The sequence below is a fragment of the Maniola hyperantus genome, chromosome 19 (assembly GCF_902806685.2).
Source record: "Maniola hyperantus chromosome 19, iAphHyp1.2, whole genome shotgun sequence".
Taxonomy (NCBI): Eukaryota; Metazoa; Arthropoda; class Insecta; order Lepidoptera; family Nymphalidae; genus Maniola; species Maniola hyperantus.
In genome coordinates, this window is record NC_048554.1 from 929,723 (window position 1) to 957,138 (window position 27,416).

The 27,416-nt window shown below is 37.6% G+C and overlaps 2 protein-coding genes across 6 annotated transcripts in view; one reads left to right on the forward strand and one right to left on the reverse strand.

The window, feature by feature from the left end:
• Positions 1 to 27,416, reverse strand: part of bsk (mitogen-activated protein kinase dJNK) — a 92,730-nt gene that overhangs the window by 55,362 nt on the left and 9,952 nt on the right. The window contains exons 1-3 of one of the 5 annotated variants that reach the window (XM_069504958.1): positions 24,235 to 24,379; positions 20,332 to 20,355; positions 1,080 to 1,109 (exon numbers count right to left, since the gene is read on the reverse strand). The gene's annotated coding sequence lies outside the window, so the exon portion shown is untranslated. Of the gene's footprint in view, positions 1 to 1,079; positions 1,110 to 20,331; positions 20,356 to 24,234; positions 24,380 to 27,416 lie in introns of those variants that run through there. The other 4 variants (XM_069504959.1, XM_069504960.1, XM_069504962.1 and 1 more) reach the window with 4 other exon arrangements.
• LOC117990940 (large ribosomal subunit protein eL34-like) overlaps positions 14,114 to 27,416 on the forward strand; it is a 192,482-nt gene continuing 179,179 nt past the window's right edge. Inside the window, exon 1 of the mRNA XM_069504995.1 lies at positions 14,114 to 14,118. The gene's annotated coding sequence lies outside the window, so the exon portion shown is untranslated. The remainder of the gene's footprint in view (positions 14,119 to 27,416) is intronic.

The following is a 27,416-nucleotide window of genomic DNA, read 5'->3' on the forward strand; positions in this document are numbered from 1 at the left end:
TTCGATTCCACACGAGCAATTCCATCCCCGACTAGGGCGACCAGACGTCAAAATTGGTTCTGACATGTCTGTACTTTCGAAGTGTCAGGATTTTAAATAACAAACTAAATTCATCGGATCAGCCTGGCTGTCCAGCGCGGAAATGCAGCCAGTATTCTTGGCACCATTCCACGCGGACATGATTTGTATAGTAATTAGATAATTTTCATGGAAAAAAAAAAACTAAATCACAATTTGTAGGAAAAGAAAATGTTTAGTAACAGCTTAAATCGCTAGGTCGAAAACTTGTGTTTGTAATTTGTATATATTTAACATAGACCCTGAAGCAAAAAAGGGTTTGCACAAATTCTACTCTAGCGAAACGATTAGGTCAGTCAGTTATAGATAAGCTTTTTGTCAGGAATTGTCTATTTTTTGCGTAATATGGAAACCCTACAACACTGCCAGTGACGCGGAAACTTCAATTATGTTTTGCGAAGTTAGCTCGAATTCTGTACAGCACTTTGAACTCTAATACCTAAGTAGCATGTGTGTATATTGTAGGCACAGGAAATGTTTATTAACACAAGAGTTTCCGTCTGTTTCGGCAACTGCGATCAAAGGTCGTTGACCGTAATTTCGGAAAACAGCCCGCGAGATTTGTATCATTGAATTGCGGATATTATACCGGGGGAAATCGGTTGAGCTGCCGGTAATCTCTGTTGTTCCAAGGATTACATTAGATTATATTATTTTGTGAAGTTGATCCATTATGCGAGTCTGTATTAAACACGAAAATGTTGAGTAGTAATATTGAGTAGAGTAGAAAAAAAATTATAAAACTCGACTGCCTTGCAAAAAGAAAGTTAAAAAAAATCACATTTGAAAATAGCGCCCTACAACTGCCATGTTGAATCTTTTTCTTTATAGTCACGGGATAACGTAAGGATTCTAATTTTAAGCTAATGCCCAATACTTCCAAATCTGTTCAAGCATTCAGAAGTTATGGTGCAATACAGAAACTCACGCACACTAAAAACATTACACTCCTTTTTCCTAGCAGTCGTGTAAAATACATAAAAATTCGTGTGAAAACTTACCAAATTGACGTCCTACGAAGAAAACTGTATCTGAAACAAAAGAAAACATTGTTTGTTAGACTTCGTAATTACCTATATTGTAAAGGTTTTGTTGGTGGTCTCTTTCGAGAGACCCAAAGAGAATCTTGCCCTCTAACACCAGAGGCCCTAACATGCGCCCACGAAAAAATTGTATCTACGCATTTTCTCGTGTTATTCATAGAGATAACACGAGTAAATGCGTAGACAAAATTTTCTCGTGGGCGCATGTTAGACGTGCAGAAGCTATACCACTTCTGCTTCTGAAGCAGAAGAGATATCTCTTCCATACTAATCGGCTATTTCGAGCCTAGAATATAAGCCCCAGGGGCTTCCAACATCAATGATTTCGAGTACCTTCAAGTTTTCATCGATATCGTTTTCTCGTAATCGCTGATTACGAGAAAAAACACATTAACAAAAACACACGTTTATCACATAAACTCAGTAGTTTTTTCTCAAAAATATTTGTCCTAAACCCTTGATTTCGGTGAAAATCATCATGCCTCTCACCTTTCTCATACAATGTCAAGTGAAAAGCAAATAGGTTCGGTCGAGCGTACTGCGTCACCTTAAAAATGACGACTCCTCTGAAAACTTTGAAGACGTTTGCTCAAATGGACTTTTTATTGATTTCGCGAGGCGGAATGAAATTCTGAGAAGTCGTTCGTTTTCTTCACAAAATATAATATCATTTCTAGAATACGTCAACATTGATATAAGAAAACCTTTGAACATTCAGTCATATATTTTTAATTGATTTTAAGAAAGGCTCGGGTACATTTCAACGTACAGCTCAAATCAATGGGTTTAGCACCAGACATTTTGCATGTCTTTCTCTATGAACTATATATTTTATGTATCTGGGGTTTTATAATATCATTGTCGAATAAATATATCATGCGCACAAAATGACTTCTCACGCGCCATTTTAATAGTGTCAATTGTCTTTTCAAAAGTAGGTACGATTTAAGTCCTTATTTTGAAGGTGAACAGTACCCGTAGTACAAGATTTTACGTCTCACCAAACCAAACCAAATTCGAGAGTCGAAATACTTCCGCGTTACAGTAAACTGGATCTTAAACGCCTTGTTTTAAAGCTCAAGTTTGTCTACACTTCTACAGCCAGCGCTCCAAGCGGAAACATTGCGAAATTAAAATCAGTGGGATTGAATATTTGACTTCAATTCAAGGCTGTTTAGGTCCATTTTACTGTAACGCGGAAGTATTTCGACTCTCGAATTTGGTTTGATGAGACGTAAAATCTTGTACTACGGGTACTGTACTGTGAGAAGACATTTTGTGTGGGCTATACAGTGCGAGAAGGCTATCTTGGCGCGTGGCGAAAATCGAAACTAACGTTGCCGTCAAGTGTCCCCATTGTACTTGTTTAAATATTCTAAGCCTTTGTTCTCCACCAGCGCCCCCCTGTCAATGTCATTCAAGTGCCAAGAGAGCCTTGTCGCACTGTACCTATTATTTGCTTATTAGAGTTACGGCATGGAAGTAGGAATTACTAATTAATACATACCTAGTACAAGAGTAACAGCTATTGTTTCAAAAACACTACAGTCAAGAACCGAGTCATTGGTTGTTTTCATATTCAATTAAGTACGAACATTTAAATTATTAAATTCAATTGTAGGTAAAAGCAAATGCAGTGCTTTCATCCCACGAATGAATGCGAAAGCGATCAAAAGCATCGATATCCCGAATCGATTGCACTCGGCGAATCCATCATCTCGATTAATTTATACCGAGTCACAAAGGGAAAGGCAAATAGTTCCAGAGTACTGGCCCATCCGACTAATTGGATCCGGTTATGTAGAAAAGCATCGATAGCCTAGTTGTTAAGACTGCTGTCGCCTATTCGGGGGACAGCAGGTTCGATCCTAGGCAAGTTCATTATCAACCTTCATCTTTTCGGAGCTAGGTGCGTTTCAAGCAATTAAAACCTGGACCCCCGAATACAAGGTCGAAGTCTTTAACCACTAGGCTATCACTGCCTTTTTTATTAGAGAGGAATGCAAAAGAATCGATATCCGTAATCGATACCAGACCACCAATAAGAGTAATTTATTACCTATTTTGAATAAATCATTGGACTTTGACTTTGACTTTGATTTTAAGGACCTATTTGACGACTCATTTATACGGAGAGTCACAAAAGGAAAGGCAAATAGTAGATAAGTCTCCGGACTATGATCTATTCCACTACTTGGATCCGGCTATGTGATTTAAGTGTAGTGCACTTTACGGCAAATAAAATAAGACAGACTACTTAAGCATTCAAATTAAGAAGGACTTAGGCTACAGTTCACCACGCTGGCTAAATGCGGATTGGCAGGCTTGACACACCTTTGAAAACATTACAATGAGCTCTCAGGCATTCAGATTTCCTTGCGATGTTTTCCTTTACCATTAAAGCAAGTGACTCTGAAAAGTTAGAGGTGGGGGCTTCCTTTTTCTGCAGATACGGAACCTCAAAAATCCAATGACTGTATCTTAACTAGGTACGAGTATATTCACAGTAATCTACTTTACTAGATCCATGACGTCTGCTCCAAAAGCATCGATTGTGTACGAGCATTTTCATCAATTCTCACTAGTTCAAATTGCTAGAATTTCAACTAGAGAGAGCTGATGAAAATGTTCGCTCTATAGAATCTATTCGCGACGAGGTTCACTATAAAACTGACGTATACTTTCGATACAAACTACTCGGTATGTTACGTATATAAAGAATACCAGAAGTGAGTTAAAAATCAGACAGAAAGACAGGGTATTATAAGCTATTTTTGAATTGGTTATTGGAATGTCCTCTCTTGTTAAACTTGTGCGCAGACATTGATCACAAGAGTAGAGGTTAACTGAGAGGTTTAATCTTTATACTAACCTAACTACAAGATTAACCTGATCAGGGCAGAAAATAACTATAACAACCAATCAATTAAATGGCGACCTAAACACAAAGCATTTAGTAGTCGAATGAGTCAACCTCTGAGCGAGACTGGCTTTAAAACCATGAACCACCCGTATTTATACTTTCGACATAAGATGTTGACGCAACGGATCTCGTGACTTCTGTCACAGATAATCCATACTAATATTATAAAATAAATTATTGGGAAATTGAGTCAAGTCTTCTCATCGTCAATTCCTCAGTGCCTCAAGACGAAAGTCTTTAACCAGTGTGTTCTTCCCGTCCTCACCTATGGTGCTGAAACGTGGACACTAACAAACGGCCTTGTCCACAAACTCAAAGTCGCTCAGCGAGCTATGGACAGGGCTATGTTAGGAGTTTCCTTGAGGGACAAGATCCGATATGAGGAGATCCGCAGGAGAACCAAGGTCACTGACATAGCCCAAACTATTAGCAAGCTGAAATGGCAGTGGGCAGGTCATGCCTGTCGTAGAGGCGATGCCGTAGAGCCGGAAAGTCCTTCAGTGGAGACCGCGTTTAAGCAAGCGTAGTGTGGGACGCCCTCCAGCACGATGGACCGACGATATAAAGAGGCTGGCGGGAAGTGGCTGGATGAGGAAGGCTGAGGACCGGGTGTGGTGGCGCTCTTTAGGGAAGGCCTATGTACAACAGTGGACGTCCACAGGCTGATGATGATGATGATGATTATAAATGCGAAAGTGTGTCTGTCTGTCTGCTAGCTTTTCACGGTCCAACCGTTCCCGTCCCATCCCGGAAAATTAAAGAATTCCCACGGGATTTAAAAAAACCTAAATCCACGCGGACGAACTCGCGGGCATCAGCTAGTAAATTATAAGTGCGATAACATATGAGTGAATTCATGGAAAATTTATGTGTACTGCTATATGTATGCTGTATGAGTGCTGCTTTCACCTTTGGGATGGCTCTGCCAAGAGTGAATACACGGTGTAAGTAAGCCATTGCGATAAGTCCTCCCAGGAAGCCTACACGATTTGTTTCGCGGATATCGTTACACCCTGATTGACGGACGACGACGTGCGGTTACTTACGACGTGTTTTGTAAGTCTTCACTATGCTGATTTGCGTTTTTACGCGTCCGTAGTCAAACTAAGAGCCCTTATAGTTTCGTCCAGTCCGTCCGTCCGTCTGTTATATAGTGTGTCTATCTGTCTATGTGACATAGCCATTTTAAAAATTACACTAATACTAGCGTATGCTCGCGACTTCGTCCGCGTGGACTACACAAATTTCAAACCCATAATTCACCCCCTTAGGGGTTGAATTTCCAAAAATCCTTTCTTAGCGGATGCCTACGTCATAATAACTATCTGTATGCCAAATTTCAGCCCGATCTGTTTAATAGTTTGACCTGTGCGTTGATAGATCAGTCAGTCAGTAACCTTTTCGTTTTATATATTTAGATTTTCAATTTAAAAAAAGAAAAAAAAGCGATACTACTGTTGTCCTAAATGAAATAAATAAAATATAAGTTTTAATTTTTGATTTCGAATACATACCTACGTGTGACCAGTTATTTCATCATGTAGTTTTCATAACTTAACAGTCAATAAAAGGCATTCTTACAAAGTTTTCAAGTGCTTAACAGTATCCTCTATCGTATTATTAAGTACCTAGTAGACTAGTTTATAGTAGGAGACTACAGTATGATACTGTAGTCTCCTACTATAAACTAGCAGCCGCTTGATTTTATAATAGGTAGGTACCGTTCGCGTTATACACGCGACGATGGCGACGATGCGGGAATTATTCAACGGCACGGTTGCCTGAAGCTCTCGAGTATTCACTGTGTATTTATTTAGAGTGAGGCCACACTAGCGACTTTATGTTGTTACTACTTAATAAGTCAGAAGTTGGTAATAACCCTTTTTAGGGTTCCGTACCTCAAAAGGAAAAACGTCTGTCTGTCTGTCTATCAAGAAACCTACAGGGTACTTCCCGTTGACCTAGAGTCATGAAATTTGGAAGGTAGGTAGATCTTATAGCTGACATTTGGGGAAAAATCTGAAAACCGTGAATTTAGTGTTAGATCACACAAAAAAAAATTAAATTGTGGTCATGAACTAATAATTAGTATTTTCAACTTTCGAAGTAAGATAACTATATCAAGTGTCATATGAAAGGTCTTCACCTGTACTTACATTCTAAAACAGATTTTTATTTATTTTTACGCATCATAGTTTTTGAATTATCGCGCAAAATGTCGAAAAAATACGACTGTGGTACGGAACCCTCGTTGCGCGAGCCTGACTCGCGCTTTTTAAGAGTTTAAGACCTGGAGAGTGACATAGGCTACTTTTTATCCCGGAAAATCTAAGAGTTCTCCCGAGATTTTTAAAAACTTAAATCCACGCGTACGAAGTCGCGGGCATCAGCAAGTAATATATAAGTAATAAATGCCAAAGTGTCTCTTTTTTAATTTATAGACTAGCGCTAGGCTGTAATACAAAGATCTTTACTAAAGGTCATGTATCAGAAACCTTATAGATTTCCTACACACAAGCTTTACTCAACCAGTCAGGTATTAACTGTGAGACAGTTATATATTTTGCAAACGATTCTGAAAGTACATAAATCCACAAAATTTGAACCTTTAATTGTACGAAGGAGAAGGAAACTTAATGTCATTAATATAGCTGCAGCAAAAACGTCTTTTTCTCGGAATCAGTACACCAGAAAATCTGCACATCTCTACAATAAAATCAACAAAATTCTCAATTTCCACACTAGTAAACAGTTTGATATTAAAAAAACATTGTCTAAGTGGTTACAAGAAAAAACGTACGACGAAACAGAATTACTTGTAGGAATATAAATAGGTAGGTTAAATTTGAAAATTGTTATTTGTTATTAAAAATATACACATGTACACACACACACACACACATACACTCACTCACACTCACATACAATACACACTGATACACATATGTACACACACACACTCATACACACACACACACACACATATTTTTAAGTTTCATATTCATATCATATCACTAAATTTAGTTTTGTATAAGTGTTTATTTGTTAATGATGGAGGAGGGAGAGCGGGGACCCTGAGATACAGGTTTTGCAAACTTACTTTAGGGTCCCTGGCACAATTTTAAAAAGACCTTTTAAAACAAATAAATCATTTCATTTCATTTCATTTCATTTCATTTCATTTCATTTCATTTCATTTCATTTCAATCAGACATGCTGACAATCAGTGATCATCACTGATCAGCCTCAGTCTTCAGTCTTAACTTTAAGGCACCCATATTAAAAGCGGAGGGAAAAACTGATGCCGGAAAGGCGTTCCATATCTTAGTAGTTAGAATTAGGAACGAAGACACAAGGTATGTCTGACTGCTAGCTTTTCACGGCCCATCTGTTTAACCGTTTTTGACGAGGTACAGATTTCGCTTGCATCTCCGAGAAGGACATAGACTACTTTTATCCCAGAAAATTAAAGAACTCCTACGGAAAAAACCGAAACTTACGCGGAGTTACGAAAGTCCAAAGGACAAAGCGAGCATTACCTATCTATTAAAAAAGGAAAATTAAAATTACAATAATCCTTGTAGGTAATTCGTTTGCGGTTCTTACTAATTTAAGTTAATTATGCATAAGGGCGTGCCGGGACATAATTAAGTAGACAAAACTAATCTAGATATAGTTCGCGACAGGTCGATATGGCAATCGGGGTATGAGGCGGGGGGACACCCTGCACACCTGCACGTCACCTGCCGCGAACTATACTTACCTATGAATATATAATTACTAGACACAAATATATGCAATCCTCTAGCTAGGCAACAACTCAAACGGTTATATCGTTCACGAATCTATTCAAATAAACTGTATTGAAAAACATAAATGTTCTGTTTGAGCTCGGAAATCACAGCATATGACTCGTACAGGCATTCCATTTCACGCTTCAAATAAATGTTCAGTTCATTGCCTATGCCTGTACAGTTTTCCTGCGGGAGATGAGATAGGCAGATGGGCACTTATCATGGCGCATCAGGGAGCGCGACCAGGGTTGCCATCTTAAAATAACCTAGGACAAGGCACTCGAAAACTCCCGATTTCCGAACGTTATATTATGCCTTTTTTATCTAAAATTATCCAAATAATATAAATTGTTATTATTTATTTATTTACTTCTAAAGCAACTACCTTATGCCCGCGACTTCATCCGCGTGGACTAAAGTTCAAACCCCTATTTTACCCCTTAGGGGTTAGTTTTTAAAAAAAAAAATCTTTTTCTTCTTACGTCATAACTTCAGCCCGATCCGTCCAGTAGTTCGAGCTGTACGTTAATAGATCAGTCAGTCAGTCAGTCACCTTTTTTTTCCTTTTATATACCTTAATCGTCGGTAACAATTTCATTTCAAAATTAAACCTTCTTCAAAAACTGCGTTAAATGGATTGCGCGCAAAAATTTGAAACCATGCAAAACCTTGCACGGACGCTCCCCGGATATTCTCTTATCTAGAACAAAACTGGAGAAATCCGGATGGATGGCAACCCTAACTGCGCGGGTAAGGCACATCATTATTGTTCTGAATACGCACCCCTTTCCACCCTCCAGCGAGACAGAGATAAAACTATAAAATCGCGCCCTCTCCCTCAGTTGCGCCGTGTGATTTGCATTTTTAATTAAGAGAAATCGTGGATTTAAGTACTCGGAAAATATGGAATGGACTTTTCCTTCATTCCTGCCTTTCGTTTTCTTTGCCGATGTTTGTTTGCTGCTATGAAAAGAGTTGGAGTTGCCTTACAAATTAACGGGATCATAACAATAAGTTTTCTTAATGTTAAGTAGATGTTTTTGTTCTTTTTAAGCTTTTGTTTTAGTTAAGAGATTCATCGGTACAGTCTGCTATACATATATACATAGTCCTTGTATAAGTTGTATAATGATTTTGTGCAGTTACATTCAGTGCCACAAAAACCACAATCAGTTTTAAATACCTTTGTGGGTTTGTTAAAAGTCCTTTTTTATTCTGGACGGAAAATAAGGACTAAACAATCAATATATTTTTATTCTGGACGGAAAATAAGGACTAAACAATCAATATATTGTAATACTAGATGATTCTTGCGACTTCGTCCGCGTGGTTTTAAGTTTTTCAAAATCCTGCGGGAACTGATTTTCAGGGATAAGAAGTAGTCTGTCCTTTTGCGGAGGATGCAAGCTAGCTCTCAGATTATCAGATGTCTGCAACATCATCTACATGAAATAAGGTTTTTTTTGAAAAACCCGTTGGAACGTTTTGATTTTATAGGACAAAAGTAGCCTAAGTCCTTCTAGCTAACTAAATCAGTTTAAACGGATGGGCCGTGGAAAGCTAGCACACAGACAGACACACTTTTAATATCACACAAGTAAGGATTCGTTTTCTAGCGTTTTCAATACATGAAAACAGAAATGTGGTCGACGAGAAGGTATGTGCGATATTTCCGCGAGGCCCGTCTTGGAACGTCCTTGAACGAGAAACATCTAAGGGAGATGCCGATACACGTGTAACGACTGAATAGTACAATAGCTATGATTTCCAATATAAACACGTATTTATAGCCACTTCTGTCAAAACATTTTTAAGGCTTTCAAAGTTGATAAAAAAATCACAATCACTACCTACTCATATCATCTAAATATACCTAGAAAAGGAAAAGTTGACTGATCTATCAACGCTCAGCTCAAACTACTGGACGGATCGGGCTGAGGCATGCGGATAGCTATTATGACGTAGACATCCGCTAAGAAAAGATTTTTAAAAACTGAACTAACCTAACCTAACCTAACCTAACAGCGATCACGCACTTATCCGATCCGAATCTGTGAAAATACGACGACTAACGAAGTGATCCTATAAGGGTTCCGTTTTTCCTTTTGAGGTACGGAACCCTAAAAACCAATAAATCAACAAACAAACAACCGTTGTGCCATAACATACTAATGTAATATCCTATATATAATGGAAATCACTCACGTTAGTTTAAACATCTAATAAATTAATTACTTACATACAATAAATTTAAATTACATTCATTAAAATGAACGTAAACTACCTTTTGTAATTATGGAACAATCTACCCTGTCCGACTGGTTTAAGGCCAAAGGGCGGGATCGCCGTGGACTTAACAATTTATGACTACAATTAAGGAGGGACAGCTTGGGCGGACGTTCTATCCCTGTCAAATACTATAATCGTTGGTAAAACCTAACGTCTAACAGAGTTTTACAATCTTAACTTGGTGTACTTTGTTGTTTATTTAACTAGAGTTTCGAGATGTTTGACTTTGTTATAAAACCGCTATGAAATTATTTCTTACTAACTGACTTCGTTCGCGTGGAATTAGGTTTTTTAGAAATCCCGTGGGAGCTCTGTGATTTTCCGGGATAAAAAGTATCCTATGTCACTCTCTAGGTCTTTATCTATACCCATGCAAAAATCACGTCAATCCGTTGCACCGTTGCAACGTGATCGAAGGACAAACCAACAAACAAACACACTTTTGCATTTATAATAAGGGTACTGATTCGTGGTGTATTTAAAACAAATTCTCCAGCCGTCTATATACAATGTAATTTAAAAACTTAAAAGGCATTATTTTCAAAAAATAAAACAACAGTCAAACTAAAGTTTAAAATTTGACTATAGAAGTACCAAGCTCTAGATAAGCGTCTTAACAAACATTGATATAACGATTAGAAGGCTCATGCCATGTTTTTTTGCTGACAAAGGTTTTTGTCCCGTCAAGCACTCAGAATAGTCCGCTCTTGTTCTGTTTGTTAATGAATTAACTCTCTCTTTAACGCAATCTGAGCTGGCTACACACAGCGAGACGTACCACAGCGTAGAGACACAGTAGAGAGCTACGACGTAGATACTAGCTATCTACGATGTAGAGCTAAGTTATTCAATTAGTCTAAAAATCGTAGAAGGTGCAAAGGGATTTTAATAATAATTTTTCTCAAACATGCTTGAAAATTTGAGCTTATTTTGACAAGATTCTTCGAGATAAATCGAAATTGGTGTACTGGCCATATAAAAGTCATGTATGGTCTCCGCGATACAGGTTACCTAGTTTAGGAACCACGAGCAAACGACTGTTATAACTTTTTGAAAATGAAGATTTTATTTTTACTAGCTAATGCTCGCGACTTCGTCCGCGTGGACTACACAAATTTCAATTCCCTATTTCACAACCTTAGGGGTTGGATTTTCAAAAATCCTTTCTTAGCAGATGCCTACGTCATAATAGCTATCTGCATGCCAAATTTAAGGCCGATCCGTCCAGTAGTTTAAACTGTGCGTTTATACATTTAGATTAGGTAGGGCGTCTATCGGTTGATTATGATGATGAATGTATTTACGTAAAATCTAAGCCCCTTTGTTCGTATATGCCTACGGAATACAACATGACATGGCCTACATCTGAGTGAACTACAAAAACACACATTTCATTGCGGCCACTTCGTACACCAGCCTCGTAAAAAACAATACCATTCCCCAACCCTATTTCTCTTCACGCGAGGCCTACACTGCTATTTCGAGAACCTTCTAATTGGCTTCGTTTTCACATCTGCGGGTTCCGTGGCCGTTTCATTATTTTTGTTGGCACATAACACATTGGGGAAAGATTTATTACGATGTACTTGTGTTGAGGGTGTTTTAACGGTGTTTTTATCAGAATGGGTGCACTTGGTCATTTGACCCGAGAAATATACCTACACACGCACGCGCACACTTTCAACGGCTATTATCTCTTATGAGAGACGGAGAGAGAAAAAAAGAGAAAGAATGAGAGGGAGAGAGGGGGGGAGCAGATAAAGAGAGATATAAGTGTTAACGCGCCAGGATGAGATACATATTATGTTTATTATAAATCGTTAGCGCTGTGCGAGGTGAATTCCACTTTATTGCGTCGTTACAAGAGTTATCCATATCCAAACCTCTATACTAAAATTAGTGTATGTTTGTCTGTTTGCTAGGTTTTCACGGCTTTTTTAGAAGTATCAATGCATATAAATTCCAGCCACTAGACAGATACATCAAAAATTTTACCTTTACACAAAAACCCTTTCACTCAGTTCATTCACCCTTAATTTGAATATGCCTCAAAGCAGACATAATTAAAGGGGCTTAAATTCGCGGAACGTAGTCAAAAATCTTTGTTTTTTCGGTTTTACAGTCATCGTCCACGCTTCCCAATTAGTGGTATTAAAATTGCTTTTCAAATCTTAAAGCCTAGCCGGTGTTCTGCAAGAACGAAATAGGTAGAGAAAGGAGATGTTAACTAAAATTCCATGCTCTAATTTTAGATTTTATATATCTATTATCTCTATTACAGTTTTCCCTGCATAAATAACAAAACAAAACTTACAGGAGCTTTAACCATTCTCAAATATATTTTATTAATTTAAATGTCAATAATATTAATTTTTATTAATAAATTACGGCAAACTGTTCCACTGAGCTTTTGTTTCTCATCTAAATAAATGTAAAAGGAAAAGGTGACTGACTGACTGACCGATCTATCAACGCACAGCTCAAGCTACTGGACAGATCGGGCTGAAATTTGGCATGCAGATAGCTATTATGACGTAGGCATCCGCTAAGAAAGGGTTTTTGAAAATTCAACCTCTAAGGGGGTGAAATTGGGTTTTGAAATTTGTGAAGTCCACGCGGACGAAATCGCGAGCATAAGCTATTTTAGTATAAGACCTAAGTATAAAGTGAAGCTTATTATAGTTTTTGACATTCACTTAGCGCTTGTAGCGTAGTAGGCGGCGACACAGAACTGGCACAAGTGTAGGCGTACACGCCTCGAGCCTTAACTTGAAACTTGGCGGCACAAGTACAAGGAAATTGTTTTAATATAACGAAAAATTAAGTAAAACCGCTGTTTCTATTTATCATCATCATGATCAACCCTTCGCTGGCCCACTACTGAGCACAGGTCTCCTCTCGGATATGAGCTATGAGAAGGGTTTAGGCCATAAACTGCCACGCAGGCGGCTGTGCGGATTGTCAGACTTCACACACCTTTCGGTAGGAAATGTATTCCGAAGTAGAGATACATTTGACGATTCAGAAGTTTTTTTTAAATAGATATAGCGAGCAAACGAGCAGGTGGGTCACCTGATGTTAAGTGATTACCGCCGCCCATGAACATTTGCAGCACCAGAGGAGGTAAAAGTTTGAATAAAATTATTTCTATTTCATTTTATTTGAGAATATTATGGTGAACTCGCATAGCATGCAGGTTTCCTCACGATGTTTTCCTTCACAGTTAAAGCAAGTGATATTTAGTTGTTGAAACCGCACCTAGCTCCGAAATGTTATGAGGTGCATGCACGGGGATCAAACCTCCGGCCTCTCGAAAAGGAGGCGGACGTCTAAACCACTAAGCTATCATGGCTTTTCTTTGTAAAAAAAGCCGCTTCACACTAAATAATTAGCTTTTTTAGTAAAACAAATAATAGATATTTTTGGAAATGGACACCATGAATATTTAAAAAAAAAACAAGTGTTATTTCTCGGTACGGAACTCCGATTCACACTTGACCAGCTTTCACACTTGTGCACAAGACCGCTTGAATTTTTAATTAAATACGACGTTTGTTAAGCATAACTCTGACAAATGCGAGACGTTGTCTGACTTTTAAAAAGTCATAAAAACCGGGTGGTTTTTAAACCGTGCCGTATTATAGCCCACTCGCAACCAAAGAGGGTACATTCAAAGGAAAGTAGAGCGCAAGTAATTAATGAGCGGTTGAATCACTGAATAGCAACAGCCAGCCCGAAATGTGGCACGTCTCACGGCTGATTACCATACAGTTTTAGAAGCTACTGAGTCGATAAGATAAAACAGTACTAATAGGGTATTTTAAATTAAAAGAAAAAACGGAACCCTTATAGGATCACCCTGGCAGACAGACAGACAACAAAGTGATCCTATAAGGGTTACGTTTTTCCTTTTCAGGTACGGAACCCTAAAAAAAACATATCTGGAATCTGTCGATAAGTTACTTAGCGACGGTGCTAGATGCTGTCAAAAGAGGGCCATACATTCTTTGACAAATAACAATGCAACGCAGCTAAGTTATAGATCTACGATTTTGAGATGTAGAATAATATAATAATAATATTTATTTATTTGAACAACTCAGTACAGTAATCAACTCTCTGGAATCCTGACCCCTAAACTAGGAAATCCCGTGTCTTAGGGGCCAGAAGCTATTTGTGTTTTCAACCTTATTCATAGCAAACGATTTGATGAAAACGATATGAAGTTCAACTTTCCATGCTTTACTGTGAGTCGAGTCGGAGTAGAGACGGCGTTAAGTCTGTGTAGTGTGCGAAGACTTTTAGAAGACTCGACAGAATCCCATATAGATTTTACTCCGTCTAGTCGCCTTGCCAATACAGTCAGCAAAGGTGACAAAAACTAAAAGATAAGAAATAAAATTTCTCGTAGAGTCTCGTAGCAGACAAATAGTTGAATATCCATTGCACGCATGAAAGCACTTCATAAAATCATAACTCACTTCCCCATATTAGTGATTCTGGTCTGCAAGCTCAACTGGGATCGCCGTGTTTCACGGTTTAGGGCCGCGAAGAGAAACTGACAGCCGTGTGATATATTACTGATTAGCCGCCGGTCTGGGGCGAATCTCCAGAGACGCCTAACGTTTTATGTTTGTAAAACGGTCATGAAAACTGAAATTCACCATTTTTCTATGAATATACGATAAGCTCTATTGTTCGTCTAGCTTCTTTTACTTTTTGCGATATTTCAAAACCTCTACAGCTTATTGATTTGAGTGTCGGACTGAAATTCAAAGGTTGTTGTTACCTACACAGTTTCCTACAAATTGTGGTTTTCCCACAATAAAAATATTTATTTCTAGGACTGAAACAGTATTGCTTGAATCTGAAAATAAAAATAAAGTTATGTACTAGTCTGAACTTTGGTTAAGGACAAAAACTTTTACTGAATAATATTACGTTATTTTAAGTGTGTTATTCTGTGGGCGGTTCTTTGACAAATAAAATAAAATAAATATTATGAACATACCAGAAGTGAAATTAAATATTAATCACAACGCGCAGAGGCTTATAGAGAGTTTTACCTTTTATAAATACCTAATTGCAATATTAACTTGATTAGGGCACAATAATTGCTATTCCAACCACTCTAATCAAACTGGCGACCTAAACACAAAAAGCGTTTAATAGTCGGTCGAGTCTCGAGTCGTAACGAGACTCGCTTAAAAACCAACCACCCGCATTTATACAATCGACTCAAGATGGCTTCCCCGAAACAGATCACGTGACATCCGTTTCAAAAGGCAGCAACTAAAAGTGCGATAACAATATTTGTATCAGGGTTATTTCTTCTGGCAAATCCGCAAAGAGCACTTTGAAATTCATACTGTGTATTCTCAACCGCTAAAATGAAAAAATAGCAAACCGATTCACTCTGCTTTAAAAAGTTCGGTCTAAAGTCTAGACGGCAGACGTCTAGGATACTGCGGTGATATACATCAGGAACGTGTCCCGAGGCAAAAACAGATTGCATGTATTGCCTGTTAGATGGACATATCGCAGACAGGTGTGAAATGCGACTTTTTTATATACTAGCGCTTGGCTGCAATCAGACCTGCTGTCTGCATCGTCACTTGAGTATATGTATGTATAATAGTTTAAATGGCGCGTGAGACGTCATTTTGTACGGACCATATGCTTTGGAATGCCCTAACAGAGTTTCATTTATAGTCTAACTGTATAATATCCTTATGTAAGTAGATTCATGAATGCAAATGAATGAATAAATGAAATGTATATAGCAAAGCGATTCGCTCTGTTTAATAAATTTCGGTCTAGACGACGTACGTATATCAGGGTGAGATACACCCGCAACGTGTCCCGAGGCCAATATGCGCCAATTGCCAGTAACAAGGACATGTCGCAGACAGGTGTCTTGTTAATGTGAAATGAGATTTTCTTAGTTGGGTACCTGTAGACTACACTTGGATGCAATTCACGAACTGGAAATTTTATAGGATTTAAAGTAGATGTCGAATCATTTGTACTTTAAGATTTACTTGGAACCTAATGAGGAGTCTCCTTACGTGGTCTCGAGCGCGCTACATACAAAATTAAATTTTTATGGACTAGCGCTTTTTATGGACTACAAAGTTTCATATTTTTTTTAGACTAGCGCTTGGCTGCAATCAGACCTGGTGGCAAATGATGCAGTCTAAGATGGATCGCGATAGCCTAAAAGATGCCTATTCATTCTTGACTTGAAGGTACCCATATTTATACCCAGTTTTATTCCTTACAAAACACAGACCTATGTCCAGCAGTCTGTGTCTATCGGTTCATAATGATGAAGACAGATTCGCGGGGAATTTTTTCACAATCACATTTTTAAGTAAAATGATGGATGAATTTTTGAATTTTAAAGAATAGGTTAGAATTAAATTGTGTTACTTTTAATTTTGCATTACTGATTATGTAAGGTGAAACATTTCTACTGGACAATATGTAATAACATCTCATTGCAAAAAATGTTTCTGCAAATAAAGAATCTTGAATAGAAAAAATATTTCTTTAAATCTTTTCGATAAAATTTTTAAAGAAAACTTGTGAAAGATTCCTCAGGGACGAAATTCCAGACCAACGCTTGATAAAATATTAACAGAAAAATTCCACCCTCTATCTTCGTTAAGTATAGACTCAAGGTGATCGCTAATGTCTAGACATCTGGCGCCAGATAAATATGAAACATTAATTTTTTTACCTAATCTGTACATATTTTGTTCTTGAATTTGCAACTTGTCTAAAGCTTAAGAAAAATATGTTTATAGCCCGATCCATACTAACGAAGTTTGATTTCTGTTTGAATATTAATCAAACAAACTAAATGTTTTTTTTGTAACGTTTTAGGATTTTTTTAAAATTCATTATAGGCAAACCATTGGCCACAATCACATCTGATAGAAAGTGATGATGTGGCCTAAAATGGGACGCGTTTACCTAGAAGATGCCTATTCTTGTTTTTAAAATACCCGGGTTGTAATTGGTAGGAAACACATATTATCGCGGAAGAGTATTCCAAACCTTAGCCATACGTATGAGGAATGATGACTCAAAACGTTTCGTGCGTGTAGATGGGATGTCGACGGGATCTAAGCGGTAAGGCTACCTTTGCACTCTAGCACAATAACTGTCTTTGTTTTTGTTTGTACGATTATATTCTATTTAGTTAGTTGCATTAAAGTTTTATACTACAGTTAAAGTTTTCTGTCTGTTTTTTTGCCAATTTTTCATTAGAACATTTAATTTAGTTTTAAAGTAGACTCGCTCTGGTGTGGAGCCACCCCTTTCACATTATGCGTACACACGACGTACATAGAAGATCCATACATTTACATATGAGTACGACATAGGTATGTGGTATATAGATGTCGATGACATCATTACGTAGGCTGGTGAGTTGAGCGCGGAAGCCTGCGGGCGATGACGGGGCGTGCGTACTTTGCAGGCAACCATTGCATACCTAGGTATTTGAGAATTACATACCGTAACGATCAACATAGATAATATCATTAAACTCAACCTCATTACCAATCTATATACATAAAATGAAAAGGTGACTGACTGACTGACTTATCAACGCATAGCTCACTGAAATTTGGCATGCAGATAGCTATTATGCCGTAGACATGTGCTAAGAAAGAATTTTTGAAAATTCAACCTGTAAGTGGGTAAAATAGGGGTTTGAAACTTGTGTAGTCCACGCGGACGAGGTCGCGGCGAATAAGCTAGTTCTACATAATATACTGTCATGATGGTAGGCGTCTCCTGGCTGGGCAGAGCTGGTAAGTTATTTAACAATCAATAAGGCATGCCTAAGCAGATGATGGTTCCTAGTCAGGCCTAGTCCTAGACTTATAGTTATTATCTATCTATCACTACCCATATTATAAATACGAAAGTATGTTTATTTGTTGGCTAGTCCTTCAATCACGTTGCAACGGATCAACAGATCGACGTGATTTTTGCATGGGGATAGTTTAAGAGATAGGCTACTTTTTATCCCGGAAAATCAAAGAGTTCCCACGGGATTTTAAGAACCTAAATCCACGGGGGCATCAGCTAGTTTAAACTAAAAACACCTAAGATTAAACGCAAGCGTAGACTAACAAAACTTAGGTGTGCAGGTTAATTAATTTAAGTTGTTCACTAAGTTCCCGGGATGCAAGCTTTTAACCGTTGTTCGCAGCGGGGAACTGAGCTGAGTTCAAAGTAAAAAAACGGAAGAAAGAGTGAAGCGTAGCAAAGTTTTGTCTCTATAGTGTAACTATTGTAGATTTAGTTTAGTGCCTTTACAAAGTATTTTGAACTAAATGGAAAAGGAAATAACAGATTAATATGAAGAGTTTAGGCTATAATCACGCTGGACAAGTGCGGATGAGCAGACTTTACACAGCTTTAAGAATATTATGGAGAACTCTCAAGCATGCATATTTAATTGCTTAAAGATGCACACAACGCCGAAAAGTTAGAGGTGCCCGGAATCGAACTCCGACTAGGAAGCCCGACGTCTTAACCACTACGCTATCACCGCTTAAAATTTATTAGTTTACATTATTTACAGAAGCACGAACTGAATTATGCCTAATAACAAGGTTTTCTTCAAAGGATTTCCGAAATTCCTGTAAAGGTAAAGGTTGAACAAATTGGATAAAAAATAAAAGCTAAGAGCCCCATTATCCACGTGGAAACTTCGCGAATTCGCGCGAACTCCCCTAAAACTTTCGTTCTTGAAATTTTGATCTTAATAAATAATTTAGTGATAAATTCTATAAATACTAATTTCCCCGGGGTGTGGCATAATAATTTTGTAATAGTTTACGATATATTGCAAATAAAACATCTGACTGACGCTAGAGGTCAACGAACGTTGCGTAAGTAGGCCACTCGAAAGGCGGGGCATTGACCCAAGTTTTGCACGCTATATACATTGCGGGTTTGAAAAATACTACATCACTGAAACTACAAAATGAGGCAAATGGTTATTGGTTTTTTTTAAAAGAGTATTAGCCATGTTATATGACTAATTTTCCCCTTTCCTCTCCAACTAAGCGTCAGGCTTGTGCTAGGAGTAGGTACGACAATAGTGCAACGGGCGGGGTTTGAACCGTCGACTTTCGGTTTTCAGTCCACTCCTTTACCGGTTGAGCTATTGAGGCTCTAAATTATATAGGTTATTGGTATTGGATTGTGTTAAGGTAGTATAATGCTAAGTTTTTGCCAGTGTTCTGGTTAGTCTGTATAATTTCAAACTTATTAATTAGCTAGTTGTATCTATTGTACCAGAACCAGAATGACATACATTATGCCATCTACTTACGTTAACTATGACTATATGTAACTATTCATCATTTAATCTATAAGGTCTAACTAAAACTTATTTCAAAGAAGTTTTCCTTAATCCTAAAGTAAAATAACTCAAAAGAGATCCAGCAAATTAAATAACAACTACAAAGTTCTTTAGAAAACTTCATGAACTAAGAAAACGTTCTTAAAACTTTGACTCTTAAAAGTTGAAACTTTAATAAATATAATTTAGAGAGTAAGTTTTAGAAATACTTAGTTACTGGAAGAACAATTTATCTTATGAAGTCATGAGAGTTTGATGAGGGCAACATACTCGTAGTATAAAAATACTTTTATTCAAGAATAATGTACAATACAATATGCAAATATTAAGAATCCAATTGTCAATATGGGTATTTTATTGAAAATATTACAATAAAACTTAAAGCTAGTCTTATCTAATTACTATACAAATCATGCCCGCGTTGAATGGTGCCAAGAATACTGGCTGCATTTCAGCGCTGGACTGCTAGGCTGATCCATTGCGCAAAAAATGAGCCAGCCAGCAATAAAAAAAATCAATGAAATGTCTCGTAAATTTTTTTTAGCACTGACTCCGTCGTCCCAGGGTCTCCACGGCAAACGGAACAAAAATGAAACTCTCGATATTTTATTTTTTTTTATACCAAAAAATAAAAAGCACAAGGTAATTTTTAATTTTAATATTTTGAATTGTAAATTCATGCCGTAGTAGGAATCTCTTACATTTCGTCAAGATCTGTTCAGTGCTTAGTCCTTAAAAAGGTAACAGACAGACTATATTTATGATATTATACTATTATATTATATATTTATTATGGAAACACATCAAAGTACTTACCGACAAACGAAATCAGCTCTGTACCTGAAAAATATTAAATCTATGATTAATGCGTAATGGTTTGATTGTTACTTGCTGTAGAAAAACTAAAACTTTGTTACATTTCTCTGATGCTGTAGACCGTCTACGCCGTAGACAACTGCTACGAAACGGAAACTTGGGAAATCCCACATCAACCCATGGCCGGCTTACTATTGAGCACGGTTATCCTTACAGAATAAGAAAGAGTTTAGGCCGTAGTCCATCACGCGGGCCAAGTGCGGATTCCTCACCGTTTTTTCCTTAATCGTTAACCAAGTGATATTTAATAGCTAACAACGGACATTACTTGGAAAAGATAAGAGGCGCGTGCCCGGGATCTAACCGCGGATCTATAATCTAACTATGATTAGTATCAATCAATCAATCAATCAGCCTGTTTGCGTCCACTGCTGGACATAGACCTTCCCAAGAGCACGCCACCACACACGATCCACCGCCTTCCTCATCCACCCACTTCCCGCTACCTTCTTAAGGTCGTCAGTCCAGTGGGTTGGAGGTAATGAGAAGGATAAACAGCTGGTCTAAACTTAACTTTAGATCGCAGCCCACTCCCTGATTAAGCTAATAGCCACGACTTCATCCGCTTGGACTATACAAATTTCAAACCCCTATTTTATTGAATTTTCAAAAATCCTTAGCGGATGTCTAGGTCATAATAGCTATCTGCATGCCAAACTTTCCGAACCGTTCATAAGTTTGAGCTGTGCGTTGATAGGCCGGTCAGTCAGGAAGTCAGTCAGTCAGTTCAGGAAGCCAGTCAGTCGTCAGTCGCTTTTTCTTTTTATATTTTTAGATAAAAAAATCAATTTGAATTATTCAAGTCAAATCTAGGCAACAAGAAAATGTTCAACTCACGTACATTTTCAGCAGAGGTTAACGAATTAAGGCGAATATTAATCAACGATAAGCATCAGAGTAATGGCAGTGCTCACAATTAAAGCTGAGCATCTTAGGATTTAATCCGAGATTAAGGCATAATGATAAGCGAGAATTGCTCCACGGTGTAAGAGCAGTCTGAAATCCGAAAAGCTGGTTGTAAACATCAACCACGCAGCAATATTCTGCAAGAATGACTTTCTCCGCTCTACATTAACTTTGCTCAATTAGTAAGTTATATGATACTTAGTATTTTTAATAATTTGCTGAGGACACCTTATTCTGAAAATTTCAGCTTTCCAGCGTCATCCAGACCGAAGCTATGACTGCTCGAAAATACGACGAAACGCTTCGAGAAAAGGTACGTAATGCCCCGTCCTTTAGTTTGGCTCGTCTTGGCGAGGGCACTGCCGTGCCCCCTGATTTCCCAATGATTTCCAAAATAGTTCATCTTTATATTAAACTTTGGCTTATTCGTATGTTGTCATTGCGTCGAAATTGGTAACTGATTTTTCGGCTACTGCCACCTCCGACATTAATGGTTTGTAAACACCTTGTCTTCCCATATTCATACAAATTAATAATTTCAGTGCAAATGTTGTATAGAAGCAGGCGTTACTTTGCGGAAGTCCATGATATACAATGAACCAAAAGCTTAATTTGCTGAAACCGGTCGAATCTGTATGGTGCAACATGCAGCATGCGAAGCTCGGGCGGGCAGTGCATTTCGCATGCTGCACGTGGCACCATACAGATTCGTCCTGTTTCAGCTGATTATAGCAAATTAAGCTTTTGGTTCATTGAATTTCATTTCATTTCAAGGTACATATAACAGTGACGCGCGAGAGGCATTGCAAGCATGCCAGCCATTAGCTATCAGACAATATAAATCGTTCAACAGAAACAGCGCATATTATGCAAACTCAATTACAGTTGAGTGGCTGTAGCAATTTCCTGCCGTTGTCGTGTTTGCCCAAACTTGGGGACTAGAATTCACAATGTGCTTAGGTACCTATACCCTCATATTGAGTTATTAGTCTGCGCTATGTTGAAAGTTTCACCATCATCATGATCAACCCATCGCCGGCTGACTACAGAGCACGGGTCTCCTCTCAGAGTGAGAAAGAAGGGGTTTGGCCATAGTCTACCTCACATATGTACACTAGCTAGAGAACATCATGGAGAACTCTCAGGCATTCAGGTTTCCTCATGATGATTTCCTTCACCGTTAAAGCAAGTGTTGGACTGTAGTAATAAAATGAAGTGATTTTTGTATAGCGGTAGTTTATGGGGTTAGAATTCATTATTAAAGAAAATAGGTAATTTAAAAAATCGTGATTTTTATTTATTCATCACAGTGAATGAATAAAATTCCCGTTCTATATCACTCACATAAATCTGTCTTGTTTTAACTCAATCTTAAGTAACGATTAGCGACTCTGAGTGCGGCTGTGAGTACGGCCGTAAGACTATCAAGTGAGCCTATTAAGCGTTCTTAGTTAAGTAAAACACCCCACCAAAGTTTACCGGTGAAAGAACAAACGTTTAACTAGGTTTTATAGGTCGAGCGACACAAAAGAGGTTAATGGCACCATTTTGAATAAAGAATCGGTCAAGTGCGAGTCGGACTCGCACACGAAGGGTTCCGTACGTTAATTTTCTTTAAATTTCCAGGCGGCCATTTTGAAACTTTTATTATTTGGTGTTATAGCGGCAACAGAAATACACATTGCGTAAGATTTTCAATCTCTACTACAGTTTACGAGAAACAGCTCGCTGACAGACAGACGTACGGAAGGACGGATGGACAGCGGAGGATTAGTAATAGGGTCCCATTGGCATCCTTTGGGTACGGAACCCTGAAAAGGGGAGTGTTGTTTGGATCGGATAACAATACTTTGCTAATAAACCCACGATCTTATCACCATAAGATAAATTACTTGTTCCTCTAATCTATAACATAAATCATTACTAATTTGAATTTTGTTGAGAATTTTATTCTAAAAATAAATCTATAACATAAATCATTACCAATTTAAATTTTGTTAAGAATTTTGTTCTAAAAATAAATTTATAACATAAATCATTACCAATTTTAATTTTGTCGAGGATTTGGTCCACAATTTTCACTTTCTGACTTCTTTTATACCTCTGAACAAATTCATGAAACCAGGGTTGTCAAAATAATATTTTAGCATAATAATAATAGTTACGTAAAAAAATGCTTATTAACAAAACCTAAACCAATGAGTGATAATTAAAAGCTTGTTTTATGGTTTAACGATATAACATATTATAAACTAGGTGATGCCTGCGACTTTGCCCGCGTAAGTTTCGGTTTTTAAAAACCCCGTGCGAACTCTTTGATTTTTCGGGATAAAACATAATTCTTCGGGAAAATCAGAGTTCCCACGGGATTTTTAAAAACCTAAATCCACGCGTACAAAGTCGCGGGCATCAGCTAGTATTATATAATAGTAGTCTTTTAATGAAGTATGAAATACTTATTACATTTACAAAAAAAATAGTTTATTAGTAGGTGGCAACCCTAGGTAGAGCTGAAATATTTAACTAACGCGTGCCCAAGCACTAACCGCCATCATTTATTTACATGACGCTACAATTATGCACCTAACTACCTACCTACTAATACACTACTACATATGAAAATGATCGATTTAATTCCTCTAATCTAATTGTTCGAGCGACCATGTAATTCGATGCTAATACAAAAAATTATAAGTCAGCATCACGCAAAATTAAATCAATAGCTTAAAAATGGAAAGTAAGTTACAAAAATACTAAAAGACGCATAAGCTATAGTAACTTAAGTCTTAAGTGATTTTAAAGAGTACCTTACGTAATAAAGTTATTTCCTACAAAAAACCCCACATAACCATTACGACTGCATTACGGACGCGGTAGAACAACGCCATCTAGTGACAAATTAAAACACTACATTCCACAATAGGACCGCCAACTCACCTGGACTTAGAAATTGGATGTACACAGCCACAAATAATCACTTTCTGTTAATTATTGTCACTATAAAACACGGTTTGAGTCCGATTTTTTTATAGATAAGAATAGAAGGCAGGTTACGTGTGATTGGTGCGGGAGGCGCGCGCGGACTGCCGCGGTGCCTGCGCGGTGGTGTGCGCGGAAAACTAACCCCGTTCCGACCCTCGACGAAGAATAAACTGGGCTCAGATATGTTGCTGACAGAATTATATAAATAAGGGTCGCTTTCAAGGAAAAACGTTTACTTTATATTATGTATAGAATCAGTACCCTTATTATAAATGCGAAAGTGTGTTTGTTTGTTGGTTTGTTCTTCAATCACGTCGCAACGGTGCAACGGATTGACGTGCTTTTTTGCATGGGTATACATAAAGATTTTACTAACTGACACACGTTTGCTTGATATCGCTGATGATAATATTGTTAAGGAAGAGCGGTGTCTTCTGACACAGGAATAGTTCGCCTACTCCTAAAAGAAGGCTCCAACCTCCTAGAGTAAACTTAAGTTATCTGAAATAAACTATTTAATTTAAATTTAATTTAAAAGACCTGGAGAGTGACATAGGCTACTTTTTATCCCGGAAAATCAAAGAGTTCCCATGGGATTTTTAAAAACCTAATTCCACGCGGACGAAGTCGCAGGCATCAGCTAGTAATATATATTATCGTAACCACTAAATTATTATCGAGGACTTATATGCTTTGGCAGCTCGATTAAATTAATTTCCGATTAGAAATGCTCTTTCAGTTTGTTTTTGCTAAAAAAAGTAAATTAATTACTTTTGACACCCCTTGTTAACACAAGATAGGAAAAGGGGGACGTGAAAAAAGGCTGAAACTTTAGTAGCAATTTATCATAAACTCAAGCTCAACCTCAGAATACCAACTTTATCCCAATCAATACGGTATTTTACACCAAGCGAGACCAATAAGACTAAGCAATAAGCAATCGAAAAATGTTAATTTCAGTTTGTAAAGTTATATAATGAATTTTATAATTCATTATACAATATAATCTATTTCATTCCAATTATTTTACTAGAAATAAAACGTTCTTTCAGTCCGTAAAACAATGGTTGGTTCTAAAAGTCGTACCTAACAAAACCATTATGGGTGGTCATTAAAAAATAATGTTTATGAAACCAGAAACCAAATAAGTGTGCGCTATTTTTATACCGACAAGTGTCGACAAGTCTCCCGGCTCTTAACAAATGAATGAAAACACGATTTCTCATTTCCTTGCGACTTGCACGTGTATTTTTATTTGCTTTTAGAAAATAGAGTTTACATTTATTTTGTCAAAACATAACCTACATACCTTTTATGTACCTACTTATCTATTAGAGGTTATGTTTATTTATACCCATGAATACCTACAGAAGTAAACGAAATTCGTTAACCTAGCTTAAGTACAAAACAAGTATGTAATTTAATAGTTTTAGAAAAACTTGAATGCGGTTTGCACAGCATCAGGTCTGGACTCTGTTTATTAAGTGAAAATAATTGAAGATTATTTTTTCTACATTTGGCCGCATTTTTCAATATAGCCGCTATGAAATCTTGAAAACATTAGGTACACTCCTTTTCTAGGGCGGTATCTACCTAGCCTACCGGCCCTACAGTAAAAAGTGCTGGTCAAAATAAAAACAAAGTCGAACGTAGACAGGTAAGCCCCTAAGTCGCCACGTGCCATTTATGGAACCATTAGGGAGTTCCAAACCCGGGTCAGGTCATATTGCAGTTCATAAATAAATGTAACGGACGCCCGTGATGCTTTGATGTTGTTTTTATTATTTATAGATTACACTTTGATCCCGTTGCAATATTGGATCCCTTTGAAAGTAAGTTGGCAACTGATTTATGTTTAATTCATATATTCAAAATTAATAATTATAATAATAATTAGGCATCTCTACATAGTATAAAATAAAGTCGCTTCTCGCTGTCTGTACCCATAGTACAAGATTTTACGTCTCACCAAACCAAACCAAATTCGAGAGTCGAAATACTTCCGCGTTAGAGTAAAATGGACCTAAACAGCCTTGAATTGAAGTCAAATATTCAATGCCACTGATTTTAATTTCGCAATGTTTCCGCTTGGAGCGCTGGCTGTAGAAGTGTAGACAAACTTAAGCTTTAAAACAAGGCATTTAAGATCCAGTTTACTGTAACGCGGAAGTATTTCGACTCTCGAATTTGGTTTGGTTTGGTAAGACGTAAAATCTTGTACTACGGGTACTGTATGTATGAATGCTAGATCTTTTAAACTACGCAACGGATTTTAATGCGGTTTTCACCAATAGATAGAGTGATTCAAGAGGAAGGTTTATAGGTATAGTTTGATATTGGTTTGTGTTAATTTGTTGAAATATGACGATATTTTAACAAAATGTCGGAAGAAATCAAGCTTCCATCGAAAATTAACAAATAGTATTATAAGAAAAAAGTAGGTTAAACTCAAAAACTACTCAACTGATAGGTAGGTATGGATTATTAAGCACTCCTCACTGACACCACATTAGTAGCTACATTACACCCATGCGAAGCCGGGGCGGGTCGCTAGTAATTAATATACTAAGCTATTCGTTCGCGTGGACTACACAAATTTACAGAGCACGGGTCTCCTCTCAGAGTGAGAAGGGTTTTGGCCAAGTCTGCCAAATGCGGATTGGCAGACTTCACACACCATTGAGAACATTATGGAGAACTCGGGCATGCTGGTTTCTTCACGATATTTCCTTCACCGTTGAAGCGAATGATATTTAATTACTTAAAAGGCACATAGCTCCTAAAGTTAGAGGTGCGTGCCGGGGATCGAACTCCGGCCCCGACCTCCCGAAGAGGAGGTGGAGTTAAAGTCAAATGATTTATTCAAAATAGGTAATAAATTACTCTTTTTGATAGTTGGATTTGTAAGATATAACTTAAAACTAAAGCTGCGACGGTTCCAAACGCGCCCAGGTCTGAGAAGAGCCCACAACAAACTCAGCCGGGTATTCTTAGACGTCCTAACCACTAGTGACTAGAGTATCACAGCACACTGCCCATACCGGAAGAATATTTCTCTAAAGAGATCGACGCGTACGAAGTCGCAGGCATCAGCTAGCAGCTTTAAACTCGCTTTATGTGTAATCTACCAAAATCGG